Here is a 12,708-nt window from a genome sequence, read left to right as displayed (position 1 = left end):
ACTGCCCCCAACCATCCCTCCTTTGCTCACATCTATTCCTCCCTTCTTTCGCTCTCACTCATCCTGACTGGATCGAACATGCTTGCTTCTGGTGAGCTGCCTGACCTACAGCATACTGCAAAAGTCATCAAATCCTGCCTGCTGTGAAAGTCCTTTACAGGCCAGGAAAGTTCTCCTAAAAACAGATCAGAAACTACATGTTCGATTGAAATTAGAATAACACAAAAAAAAATCCAAAATGATTTTAAAAAATCACCTCCTCATCCAGCTGGGATATTGGAATTAATTTTCTAACTTACATAAAAGTAAGTGGATTTGTGAAAAGCTGCCAACTTAACCTGCTCAGAGGAATGACAAGTGTCTTTTTATTCTATTGATAGAAGTCTGCTTGCAGGGTTTTGGTGAGTTGCTCCACAAAGACACTCTTCTCAAGCAAAACACAATCTGCCAGAGGAACTCAACGGGATCTGGTCCAGATTCCAACATCTGCAAACTCTTGAGGCTCTGTCTAACTTCTCAACATGGAATAACAGGGTTGTCTTGCATTCAAAATATTGGAACTACTCAGGGAATCAGGGAGCATCTACAGAAGGCAACAGAGAGTCAGTGTTTCAGGCCAAAACATCAGCAATAGGAGGGAGAAGGGCAGAACCAGAATAAAAGAGTGTATTAGTGTGGTGGGGGGAGGCGGGTGGGAATGGAAGAAAGAGCACAGGTTGGTAGGTGATTCAGTCTGGGTGATCACATGGTTGTCAAACTAGAGAGCAGTGGCGATCAGAGAAGGTGAGCACAGAACTCATCAATGAGAGGAGAACCTCTTCAGGGCTGGTGCACCGTGAATAGACATGGTAGCAGCAAAATTGAGGTGAAACAAGAGAGATGCTGGACAACTCATGCCACACACAAAATACTGGAGGAACTTAGCAGGTCAGGCAACATCCATGACTGACAATAAACAATTGCCATTTCAGGGAGAAAGAAGAGATACAGCGTTTAATGTTGCTGAAGAAGGTGGGGGATTTTTGTAAGTGAGAGAGTCACATGGGTTTTCTAGCATTCTCAGTTGGAGAGAGAGAGAGGTGAATCACTTACAAAACCTCCCACCTTCTTCAGCAAACCACAGGAGTTATCCTTCTGCTCCCATCTGTTGCTTTAGGTAAACAAAACCCAGGTTGACCTTTCTATGAGCACTTTGTAGATACTTGCAAACAGCCAGAGTGTCTCCAGTCCAAAACAATGGTCTATTCATTTTATGACATCATTTCAATTAGCACCTACTTGTAAAATGTGCATATCATTCTCCGTGGTTTCTGTAAAGTCCACTGAATATGAATTCCTCAGTATTTCAAATAAGATCTGTTTTAAAATGCGTGTGTTTATGTATGTAACCTCTAATTTTACCAATTATCTTCCAAATATATATTCCATTACAAATACTAACAACAACCTCACCAAAGGAGCTGATTATGGACTTCAGGAAGAGAATTCCAACGTGTACTATCCAGTGATCATTGACGGAGGATGTCATTAATGCCATCATGAATAAAGCACATCAACACCTCTACTTCCTCAGGTTTGATATGGCATAGAAAATCTTGGCAAACGTCTGGAGATGAGCAGTGAAGAGTGTGCTGACCGACTGCATCACAGCCTGGTATGGGGCTGCTAGTATCTCCAAACAGAATCCCCTGCAGAAGGTAGTGGACACAGCCCAGTACATCACAGGCAAAACTTTCACCACCATCAACAAAATCTACATGGAATACAACCATCAGAAAGCAGCAGCAATCATCAAGGATCCACACAACCCAGCATATCCTTTGTTCTTGCTGCTTCCTTCAGGGAAGAGATATAGGTGCCACAAGTCTCGTACCATCAGATTCAGAAACAGTAGTTACCCCTCCATCATCAGACTCCTCAACAACACACTCAATCATAGAATTATTTAAGGGCTCTTAAATCAATTATCATTGATATTTAGTTTCTGCATTGCACAGTCAGTCTGTTTACATTTATCTCATTTGTATGCATATCTATTCTTGAATTCAGTTTTATGCATTACCAATAAGTAGAAATTCTGCCTGACCTGCAGGTAAAAAAATCTCAAGGTTGTATGTGATGCCATGTGTGTCCTCTGACAATAAATCTGAACTTTCAACTTTGAATATGTTCATCTGCCTTTCCCTTCCTCCCTCCCTCCACCTTCTTACTCAGGTGTTTACCTGATTTGGGCATTGATGAAGAAAGGGTCAGCCCTGAAACCAACTGCCTTTGACTTCCTATGGAAGCTGTGTGGCCTCCTAAGTTTCTCCAGCTCTTTTGTGCATGGCACTAGACCCCAAGATCCGTCGAGTTTCTTGTTTACCTTCACGGAATCGTTACTTCCCTCTTCATATTCTGGTCAATGAAATACTTTTGAAAGGTGTAATGAAGGAGCCAATGAACAATGAAGGAGCCAGAGAAAAGTCCTGCAAACAGCAGTCAGAACTCGACGCGTCTGACACAGAAGCAGAGGAGGACAAGCACGAGTGTCCTTTTTAGTGATAAAGCCTCACATTGTGATTGGTCTAAATTTCAAGTTTAAAATTCATAAACACAAGGAGAGGATGAGTTCAGTGGAAAAAAACAATATTTCCTCACTTCTCTACTATGAACAAGCTCTGAAAAGTGATTTTTCTAAATTGCCTTCATTTCCCATTCTCATCACCCCCATCTTAAAATTCTTAGACTTTACAAGGAAACGGGTGTCCCAAAAAGGTGGTTTCTTTTGTGTTGAAAACAGCCCCACCCATTTTCCAGAAGGAACGAGTGCTGAGGATATAAATCAGGAGGGGCCCAGGCAAAGGAAATGGAATTAAACAAAAGGTAACATGCTGGATTTCTCAGAGTCTTAAACAAACCTTTCCACAGCAAACCACGTCTGTGGAATTAAATTATTCTTCCAGATCTCCCAAGTTGCGTCAACATAAAGCAAAGCGACATTGCCAAATGATAGAGAAAGCTGGTGCTTGGCATCTTGACTAAAGCCTCTCAAAGCACTTACGCTGCTGTCAAGATACATTGAATGAAACACCCTGCATTCTATCACCCGTGGCTCCTACTCAGTCTGTCTTGTCATTATTTTAAATTCAGACAAGTGCAAATAGGCCCAATTTTCTCTTTCTCTTATGTTTGTCAGTTGATGTGTTGACTGGAATGAGCTGGCCAATGCAATCATTTCCATTTGGCAGACATCTGTCTACTGATTATCATACTGGCTTCTGCACGTATAGAATCATCACCATGCAGTAAGTTAGAAAGGAAATCTGACATAACATTTGTGTGTGTGTGTGTGTGTGTGTGTGTGTGTGTGTGTGTGTGTGTGTGTGTGTGTGTGTGTGAGAGAGAGAGGGGATATATTAACTGGATGTTCAGAGGAACAACTTTGGTTCAGTTGTAAAATTTCATTCAGAATTACTCTTCACTTTCTCGTGGTGAGTGAGGAATCACATTGTGGCTTCACCCAATAAGCTCTCTCCAGGCAAGTTTCAGAAAAAGAAAATGGGCAAGACTGAACCTGGTTCAGTCCAAAACTCTGCAATCAGGACTTGTATGGCGTGCCAGAATATGTCAAAGGCAAGCTTAAGACTTCACGTTTAAAGAAGCTTTGCCTCATTTGTGGGCCCCCTGTGTGGCTCAGCTTCTGGGGGGGTCATTGATGAGGACCACCTTGCCTCAGTGTACAGCGCCATGGTGCAGCAGTTCGTACTGTTGCCACACAGGTCATGTGACTCAGGTTTGACAATCATTTGGTACATTTGCTCTCTCATTCCGTCCACCACCACTGGTCACTTCAACAAGTGAGCTCCACGACCTCTACAAGCAGGATTTTACCTTAACTTTAGACATACAGCATGGTAACAGGACCTTCCAGCCCATGAGGCCATGCCACCCAAATACACCAATTAATCTATAAACCCCTACATTTTTGAAAGAAACTGGATGCACGCAGACAGGGTGAGAACATACAAACTCCTTACAAACAGCGTCAGATACAAACCTGTGTCGCTAGCACCGTAAAAGCACTGAGCTAACCGCTATGCTAACTGTGCCATCCATAGTAGGCCAATGGCAATTATAAAGTAATTGGTCTGAAGCTGCACATAAAATGACCCTTTGTTAACCCTCTTTAGTCAGAGGGTCATGAGTCTGTGGAACTTGTTGCCACAGGCAGCAGTGGAAGCGAGGTCGTTGGGTGTATCTAAGACAGAAATTGACAGGTATTTGATTAGTGTGGGCATCAAGGGTTACGGGGAGTGGGGCTGAAGGATAAGGATCAGCTCATGATGAAATGGCAGAGTCAACCCAATGGGCCGATTGGTCTACTTCTGCTCTTATATCTGGCGATCTTATGAAGTGGATGTTATCATCTTCCATGTTCATTTCTATTCCCCCAAACCACGGAGGGGTGATTAGTCATGGGTGATACAGATGGAAACATCAATGAGCCATCTTACGATGAGAATGAAAATTTGTCATCAAATGCATAAGTACAACGTACAGAAACATCAAAATTCTTAGTTGCTGCTGCCAAACAGGTTTGTAAAATACACAAACAATGAGTACAAATCAATTTGCCACACAAGAGAAACAAAAGATAATAAATATAAAATAAATATTCATGATTCTTTTATTGCCATGTAATATTACACAAAATTGCATTTAGTCTGCAGTCAATCAGATGAAGATTTGCCATCAGCAGAAATTGCCAGCGCCCCTTACAATCAGAGAAAAATAAATAAATTAGAGTCCCTTCAGGGACACGGGGTGTCCACGGATTTGCATTGATCGTTCCTGTAGCCTCTGCAGCTGCTCAGCCATCAGCCAAAACCATCGCCGACACGTGCTACAGAACCAAACCTCCGACATGATCAAGAAGCCTTCAGTGCCCGAGGAACTTCACGAGCTCCTCCCGCCTGAGGCCCCCTCTCACATCCTTGTTCCGATATCTGGTATCCCTTCAGCCAGTTTCCAGCCAGTCTCCAACAGTCTGCATCCTGGGATGAGTCCCTTTGACCACAAGTCACCAGCAGCCCATGGCTTGCATGATTTGCTCACCTCGGATCACCAGCACCCCATTGCCTGTATGTTCTTTAGCCACAGAACCTCTCACTGGTCAGTCACCATGATCACTGACCCATAAGGTTGTCTCCTCTGCTACTCCTTCTCAAATGGGGGCTGTTCTCTCCATTTTCTGGTGCCCTGCACCGGTCCATTACTTCTTCCTCAAGGCCGCTACTGAACACAGGCACCACCATCTTGGCCCCAGAGCTTGGCAATGAGGTCCCCACCATCGACCAGCATCAAGGGACCCCACCACCGACGCAACCCCTCCCCTCCTCATGCACCCCTCCTCATGCACCCCTCTCCTCCGGGCTATTGCCACCCAGCCCATCAATTCTATCTAGCATTTCTGAGCACAGCATACACAAGCATACCCTGAATACATACTCAGCAGATAAATTTAAAATATGTGAGGGGAGGGCATCACCTGGTGGGGTTAGACAGGAGAGGGCCTTGCTAAAGCTCATCCTATGGGCCCAGGTGGTGGTTAATCTGGCACTCATTGGCCTCAACATTGCATGAATTCCATACAGAAAGCAGTTCAGATGGATCGCCACTGCTTTTGCAAAACTAAGAACCTTTCCACCATTTTCTCCTTGCACATTGCAAAATGACAAAGCTAAAAGTGACTTTAAGATTGTTTGGACAGAGGTGGGAGAAGTGAAGAGATTGAGTCCTCTGGAAAAGAATGCTTGAGCAGAGGATGCTGGCAGCCACAGAAGTTCAGAGCAAATGAAGAATGGGTGAGAGTTGGAGGAAAACAAAGACCCTGGAAGTCTGCTAGCTCCATTGGATATTGCAGAGATGAGAACTGAGAGACCCAGAAAAGGATGAGAAATGTAAAATGGAGGCAGATAAGAATGGAGCCCATATCGATCGGTTAAAGAATGTTGGTGCAAGTCAGCAAAGTGACACTAAAGCTCTGGAGAAGATGAAGATTATGGAGGTTTAACAATGTTGAAGAATAACTTTCCATTTCTTCTCTAGTCCCTCTAATTAAAGTTCCATTACGTCAGCTAACCACAGCTCTGAGGAAAACAAATTATCGCATAGTTGAGCGGGAATGTACCTGCGGTTCGTGAGATCAGTTGTCACACGGTATGTACTTGTCAAACACACTGCAATGTAATGAGTTGTGCTTGTTTCCAGTTAAAAGAACATCACAGTCTTGAGAAATGTGGCTCCAAACCTGGATACAAAACTCCTGCATTATAGATGGGAATGTGAGAGCACTGTACATGCAGCAACATTTCCATTTAATGGCTCCAGTAAAATATGTTTAGAATTGTATTTATGTGACTTCTTAGCATATCCCAGGCAAGCTTGACATCACAGGGAAAGTCAACAATGAGCTTGTGTGGACAAACCAAGAAGCAGCTTGTACAGTGGTAGATTCTATAAGCACGTCAGATTGGTTTGATCAGCACATCTAACATATTTAGCACTGGCACAACATTGAGCTGTCAACCCACATTCTGTGTCCAAACCCCTGGTGTATGTCCTGAACATTGGAATTCTAGATTCAGTGGTGAGTGTGCCATTGTGGGTCACCTGCAGAATTAAATTATCAGCTGCCTTTAATAATTTAAACAATCCACATCTTGAATGCATTTTATGATTTGCGGGTTCCCCACTATAATTAATGATGACACTTCAAGCTGAATTATTAATTGAACACTTTTTAAGTATGTTATTATAAATCTGTCTCTGTGGTTGATTAGAAACTCCACTGCAGATCAACTGACAAAACGCAATCCAAATAGCCAAAATACTTGTTAGAACTGACTCTTGCAAGTTTGAAAGAAACAAATTTTGTTTTTTTTTAAACAGCTTAAATCTCTTTTCTGGCAAACATCTCAAACTATATTTAGTGTGATGTATTACATTTAGTAAGGGGAAATTCAACAGCCAATCAGAACAAAGTCAAATCCCACACGCAGAATTGGGAAATGTTTGATCTGTTCATTGCCTTGAAATAGTGTCAGTTAAAATGAGGTCAACAGGCTGCCTATACTAGGGAGAAGCCCTGAGCTCTGCAGTTTTCCCATCAACAGGCGAGGGTAAAGTGCATCTCCATTTAACATGATTCTACAGAGGGATATGAACTGAATGCAGGCACAGAGCATATAGAACATTACTGCACAGTACCGGCCCTACAGTCCATGATGTTGTGCCAACCTATGTAAATCTATTCCACAACAATCAAGTCATTCCCTACCTCACACCCTTAACCTTCATTATTCTTATATCCATGTAGCCATCTAAGTCTTTTTAGTGTCCCTATTGTAACAGCCTTCATCGCCCCAATGCCTTCCAAATGGGATTAGCTTGGGTAGAGAACCAGGCAGCATGGGAAGTTGAGCCAAAGGGTCTGTTTCTGTGCTGAAAATTCAATGACTTTATATGTACATGAACCTCCTCCTCAGTTCAAATTCTTAATTAAGCATCCTACCATATGTCAATTTTCTATCCAACCTCCACTTCCCCAAGTATTGAGTGAGTCAATGTATTACAAAACGTGGATTGAATCTCACAGATTAAATTTGGTATTTATTCAGCCATGAGCTGCCTAATCTTAGTTGGAATACCACCTGACTTAGAGATGAGAGAATCGTAACCACGGTGCAGAGAGCTGGGAATATGTCAGAAGGCAATACTGAGATCCCCTGCTTCTGATTTCTTCAGTCCACCCTACAAGAGTTTCTGTGTGCTTGGCTGAGATGCCCATGGTGATTGAGAGGTGGACAACATTCACTGACTGGAGTTCCATGAGAAAAAAGGAAAGGACAGTTCTGTGGAGTCAGCTCTAGAGAGATCATTTACGTCAGGACAGGAATAGGCCAAATAATTAGCAAAAACAAAGAGTGAATGGTATGAAATGGAATCGACCTGACAACCCAGGCTCTAACACCAATAAATTTCCATCTGCACGCTATTATCATCAATTTCTATTGGTCTCCTTTTCATCCCCACCCCTGTCTCCTTTCCTCCAGTTCTCCACCCCTTCCCTCCTCATTAAGAGAACTGTCTCCTCCTCCTATCACTTGTCAGCTTTTTTTCTTTTGTGCCTGTAGAGCGTGTCGAAAGAACCGAAGACTTGTTGATCCAAACCAAGGCTTTTATTAACTAAAAGACTGGAGCATATTACAAGTAGGTCGACCAGTCCAGAATGACCTGGTCTGGCTAGGAGAAATCCTTTAAGACCTGTCAGTAGGTGTGGCTACAGTCTCAGCCAATCACAGTCATCCTACACTACAATCTGTACATATACACATTGGTGATAGAATCTGTACTATCACAGCGCCCTCCCACTCATATCCACTATGACCTCTTGCCTGTGGGCCTGTGCTCTTCTCCTGCCCTCCCCCCAGCATTTTATTCAGCCACCTGCCTACTTTATGCTCATACCTTGATGAAGGGCTCAGGCCTTAAACATTGGTTACACTTTATCTTTGTGACACAAAGGAAGCTGCTGAGATTCTCCAGCATTTTTGTATAATAATCAAAAAATCCAAAGCCACTTTCATATATAAATAAAACAGGTGAGTTAATAGAGGCAAATGGCTTCTTTTGAGAAATCACAAAGGAATTATTTAATGCAGATACTCAGAAAAACATCTTCCAGCAGATATGAAAAATTGCAGGTGTGCACGAGAAATGTTTATGAGTGAGGGGGTGGGGGTGGGGTGGTGGGCACGGTGCTTGCGTCTGTATTTCCATGATTCACATGTCTCTGTTGGTGTGTCTGCTCTAGTAAGAATGTTTGAGTGTGCTTGTATGGTTGTATATTTATTTTTGGGTGTGTACTTGTGTGTGCATCTGTGGAGGTGAATATCTGAGTGTGTGGTCCTCTGAGGATGTGTACAAGGATTTGTCATGGCATTTGTGCAAGCACATATGCCTTTGTGGCTGCACTGCCTGATATGTCAGTCTGAAAATGCATTAGAAGTCATCAAACCTCAGACAAATAACATCTAATTGACCAGCCTATCATTCATCTTCCCTACTAAAGTCATGCCATGACCTAGAAAAGTGAGATTACCAGCTTAATAGCAATTAATGCTAGATTAATTTAGAACAGTGGTTCTCAACCTTTTCCTTTCCACTCACATCCCACTTTAAGTAATTCCTGTGCCATCCGTGCTCTGTGATTAGTAAGGGCTGGCTTAAGGTGGGATGTGGGTGGGAAGGGAAGGTTGAAAATCACTGCACTAAATCCAATTGTTACTTAAGTACTTTGCTTGAGAAAAATTGTCATTGGTCCATTTCCTTCGGAGTTTTGAAACCATGCACATAACGAGTCAATTAGGGACGATTAAAACAGTGGTTTTCAAACTTTTTCTTTCCACTCACATCCCACCTTAAGCCATCCCTTACTAATCACAGAGCACCCAATAGCATAGGGATGACTTAAGGTGGCATGTGAGTGGAAAGAAAAAGTTTTAAAACCACTGAGTTAGAGTAAAAACTAGGAGAACTGTCTTTCACCCTGGTGATGAGATTCACTTTAAATTTTAAAGTTAATCATCCAGCATGGTAACAGGACATTTCAGCCCATGTGCCCATGTCACCCAAATACCCCAATTAACCTATAGTTCCTGTATATTTTTAAAAGTGGGGATTTGTTGGCATTTCTGGTTTTTCAGAGGAAGCCATGATTATTTTTCGTGAGTCTTCACAAGTGGTGAAGATCGTGGGTCCCAAGGAACGGAAGGAAATGAGCGGCTATGTCCGAGACCATATTGGGATCACTGGGGAGATGTTCTTTGGCAGCCTCAGAGTGTATTAAAGTAGACAAGTCACCAGGGCCTGACGAAGCGCATCCTTGCACATTGTGAGAGGCTAAAGAAGACATTGGAGAGGCCCTTGCTGGGATATTTTCCTAATTTATGTCCTTAGGCGAAGAGCCAGAAGACTGGAGAGTGGTTACTGTTGCACTATTTTTTTAAAAGGGCAGCAAGGACAAGCCAGGCAACAACAAGCCAGTGAGTTTGACGTCAGTGGTTAGAAAATATCTGGAGGGGATGCTGAGGGCCAGGATTCTGCCAACATTTGGATAGGCAAGGAATGATTGGACATTGTCAGCATGGATATGTGTGGTTTTTTTTTTGAGGAGGTGACTGTAGAGCTCGTCGAAAGAACCAAAGACTTGTTGATCCAAACCAAGGCTTTTATTAGCAAAAGACAGGAGCTCTTCACAGGTGGCCGACCAGTCCGGAATGATCCGGGATTCGAACCCTGGTCCCGACTGCTGGCGCTGTAGAGGCGTTGCCACCCCAAATGGAAAAGTGCTGTGTGAGTCTTAACTCTTGAGCTCAAAATAAACACAACCCCTCACCCGTGATGATGCAGATGGGAGAGAGACGGTCCATTGAACTCTGTCTCAGTCACTTCATTCAGCGACATTCATTCAATCTCACATGGGTGTATTTTTGTGATGCCAACTCATGGGCAGGAAGGGCCTTTTACAGTGCTGTACCTTTAAATTCTTCGTCTGCGAAGCCAAGCCAAAGACCTTTAAATTAAATTAAATTAAAATTGAATTTAAAATTTAAAATTAAATTTGAAGGGATAAGAAGGAGGCAACAATGGCATAAGTTTTAACTCTCCAAGATGGTGAGTGAAATGCTGGAGACAATCATCGGAATCAAAAGAGGATGTTGGTTCACATCACCTTCACAATTTACAGGGCTCCTTCTCTGTGGTGAGCTTGACTAAAGAAGTCTACCTTCCTTTCACCAGGAAGGCAGTCTACCTATACCCCCTGGACAAAATCCCATTTGGCATTCATTTTGGTATTCAATATCACTAGTCTGACATCTTTCTGGGAGACGTCTGAAGTTTGGCACAAACCTGACTTTTCCCTTTCACAGCTGAGCACACCGGCAAGGAGATGATACTAAACCCCCACCAGACATCAACCCAGTAGTTGGAGATGATAAACCCACTATATGGTGTGATCACATGATATCAATGAGACCCATGAGTCAAAGGCTCTCTCCTGTATGAATGATTGCATTGCAACGTGTTTAATGATAGATTGTCCTCGTGATGCACTGAGGGAAACAAGGAGGGCAAGGCAGGGAAATCGTGATCTGATCTAATCACTGAATCAACAGAAACAAGTGCACAGCTCCATTGCCCTTTTAATGATGTACAGGAATGAACAGATTGCACTGATAGGCAGACTGTGGAACAGACTGAGACGGGATTGAGGAAACAGTATTTACCACAGCAGGTTTGTGGACTGCCTGACTGATAATTATTTACCCAAATCCCACCTCTGTTCCTAACCCGGAACCCCTCTGGTCTGAGTGTGGCGTAGAGTTCTCACGTGGAATGTGTATGAGAGAGAGAGAGAGAGAAAAAGGAGAGAGAGAGAGACACACAGCGACAGCACTGTGAGTTTGCCTTTGCTTTATTTGCAACCAGCGCTGCAGCTCTGATTGTAGATATTCTGAAGCTGATTCTTGGTGGCATGGTACAGTATCAGTGAACTGTCGAGGTTTTATCCCCCTGCTTCGTGCTTCATCAGGACAAGAAGTCATGACTTGACTGGATTACTCCGTGCTGGGTGGGGAAGGGGGGGGTGGAATGATAGATGGGAATATGAAGGGGTCAGCTGAGAAACTGGTCTCACGAAAGCTTTTGCTGGTTCCGTCAGGTTGCTAACTTCAGGGATCTCCTCAAGAGAAGAGTTGAAAATGGACTCCTGGGTTCGCTCTCAGTGCTCGTCATGGATATCGCACAACACAGGGGAAATAGCAGGTGAGGAGCATTTCAGTAACATTATTTGTCAGAGGAACTTACCATGTATTTCTATAGCATATTGCTTATAAAAGGGGATAGCTCATTGTGTGCTTTTAATCAGCTTTTCAATGTGCATTAACCCCACTGTACAAGTTAAATCTGTATCTTACATCAGTGTTAAACCTACAGATTTAATGAGCTATGAGGTGGCAGGTATGCCTTCAGAGAGGCTCTGCGTATTAATCGCTTCATCTTCACATCTGCTTCCTGCTCCATATCTGCTGAGTTATTCTGGTACTTGATCTAATCCAATCAAGGTTGTTAAGTTTCATCTCCTCCGCCTGCTTTCTCTCTCAGTTTCACCTTAGTCTTTCAGCTCTATCTGTAGAAATGGCAAGGTACTTCATGCACCCATGATCCACACCCAGAAAAGGGAAGAGCTCCAGGGAACTGGTGCCGGGAACACTGAGTGTTGAGGCGTGGAGAGGGAGAGAGAGAATGAGAAAGAAAGAGGCAGGGAGAGAGGGCAAAAGAAAGGAAAAAGAGGGGGGGAGAGAGAGAGAGAAAGTTGGGATGAAATTTAAAGAGGGAGAAAGGGAGACTGTGGTGTTGGATCAAGAGAGCCTAGTATCATTGTCTCCCCTGAACAATTGGTAGATGGTATTCTGCAGCTACTTGGAGAAAGAATTGAGGGGTAATTAAAGTTGATATAACTCCCTGTCCCCACTTGTGAAAAGACAGTCACCTCGAAAGGTGTTTTGAAACAGGAGTGTAGATTACTGCAAGCACAAATAATGCCCTGCATAATGTGCATTTTAACCTGATTTCAGTCACTCATGCCTCACTCTGAAATGT

The 12,708-nt window shown here is 43.2% G+C and overlaps 2 protein-coding genes across 12 annotated transcripts in view; one reads left to right on the top strand and one right to left on the bottom strand.

Annotated features, from left to right (window-relative positions):
* Positions 1 to 12,708, bottom strand: part of LOC138743573 (dedicator of cytokinesis protein 2-like) — a 699,740-nt gene that overhangs the window by 251,877 nt on the left and 435,155 nt on the right. The window lies entirely within an intron of this gene.
* The window catches only part of LOC138743574 (protein INSYN2B-like), a 107,375-nt gene continuing 106,446 nt past the window's right edge, over positions 11,780 to 12,708 (top strand). For 8 of the 11 annotated variants that reach the window (XR_011344955.1, XM_069899078.1, XM_069899089.1 and 5 more), the window contains exon 1: positions 11,780 to 11,871. The gene's annotated coding sequence lies outside the window, so the exon portion shown is untranslated. The remainder of the gene's footprint in view (positions 11,872 to 12,708) is intronic. The other 3 variants (XM_069899087.1, XM_069899083.1, XM_069899081.1) reach the window with 2 other exon arrangements.

This window comes from Narcine bancroftii, chromosome 9, assembly GCF_036971445.1.
Source record: "Narcine bancroftii isolate sNarBan1 chromosome 9, sNarBan1.hap1, whole genome shotgun sequence".
In the NCBI taxonomy this organism is placed as follows: domain Eukaryota; kingdom Metazoa; phylum Chordata; class Chondrichthyes; order Torpediniformes; family Narcinidae; genus Narcine; species Narcine bancroftii.
The sequence above is the reverse complement of the archived record's forward strand: the minus strand, read 5'-3'. Positions and strand labels throughout refer to the sequence as shown.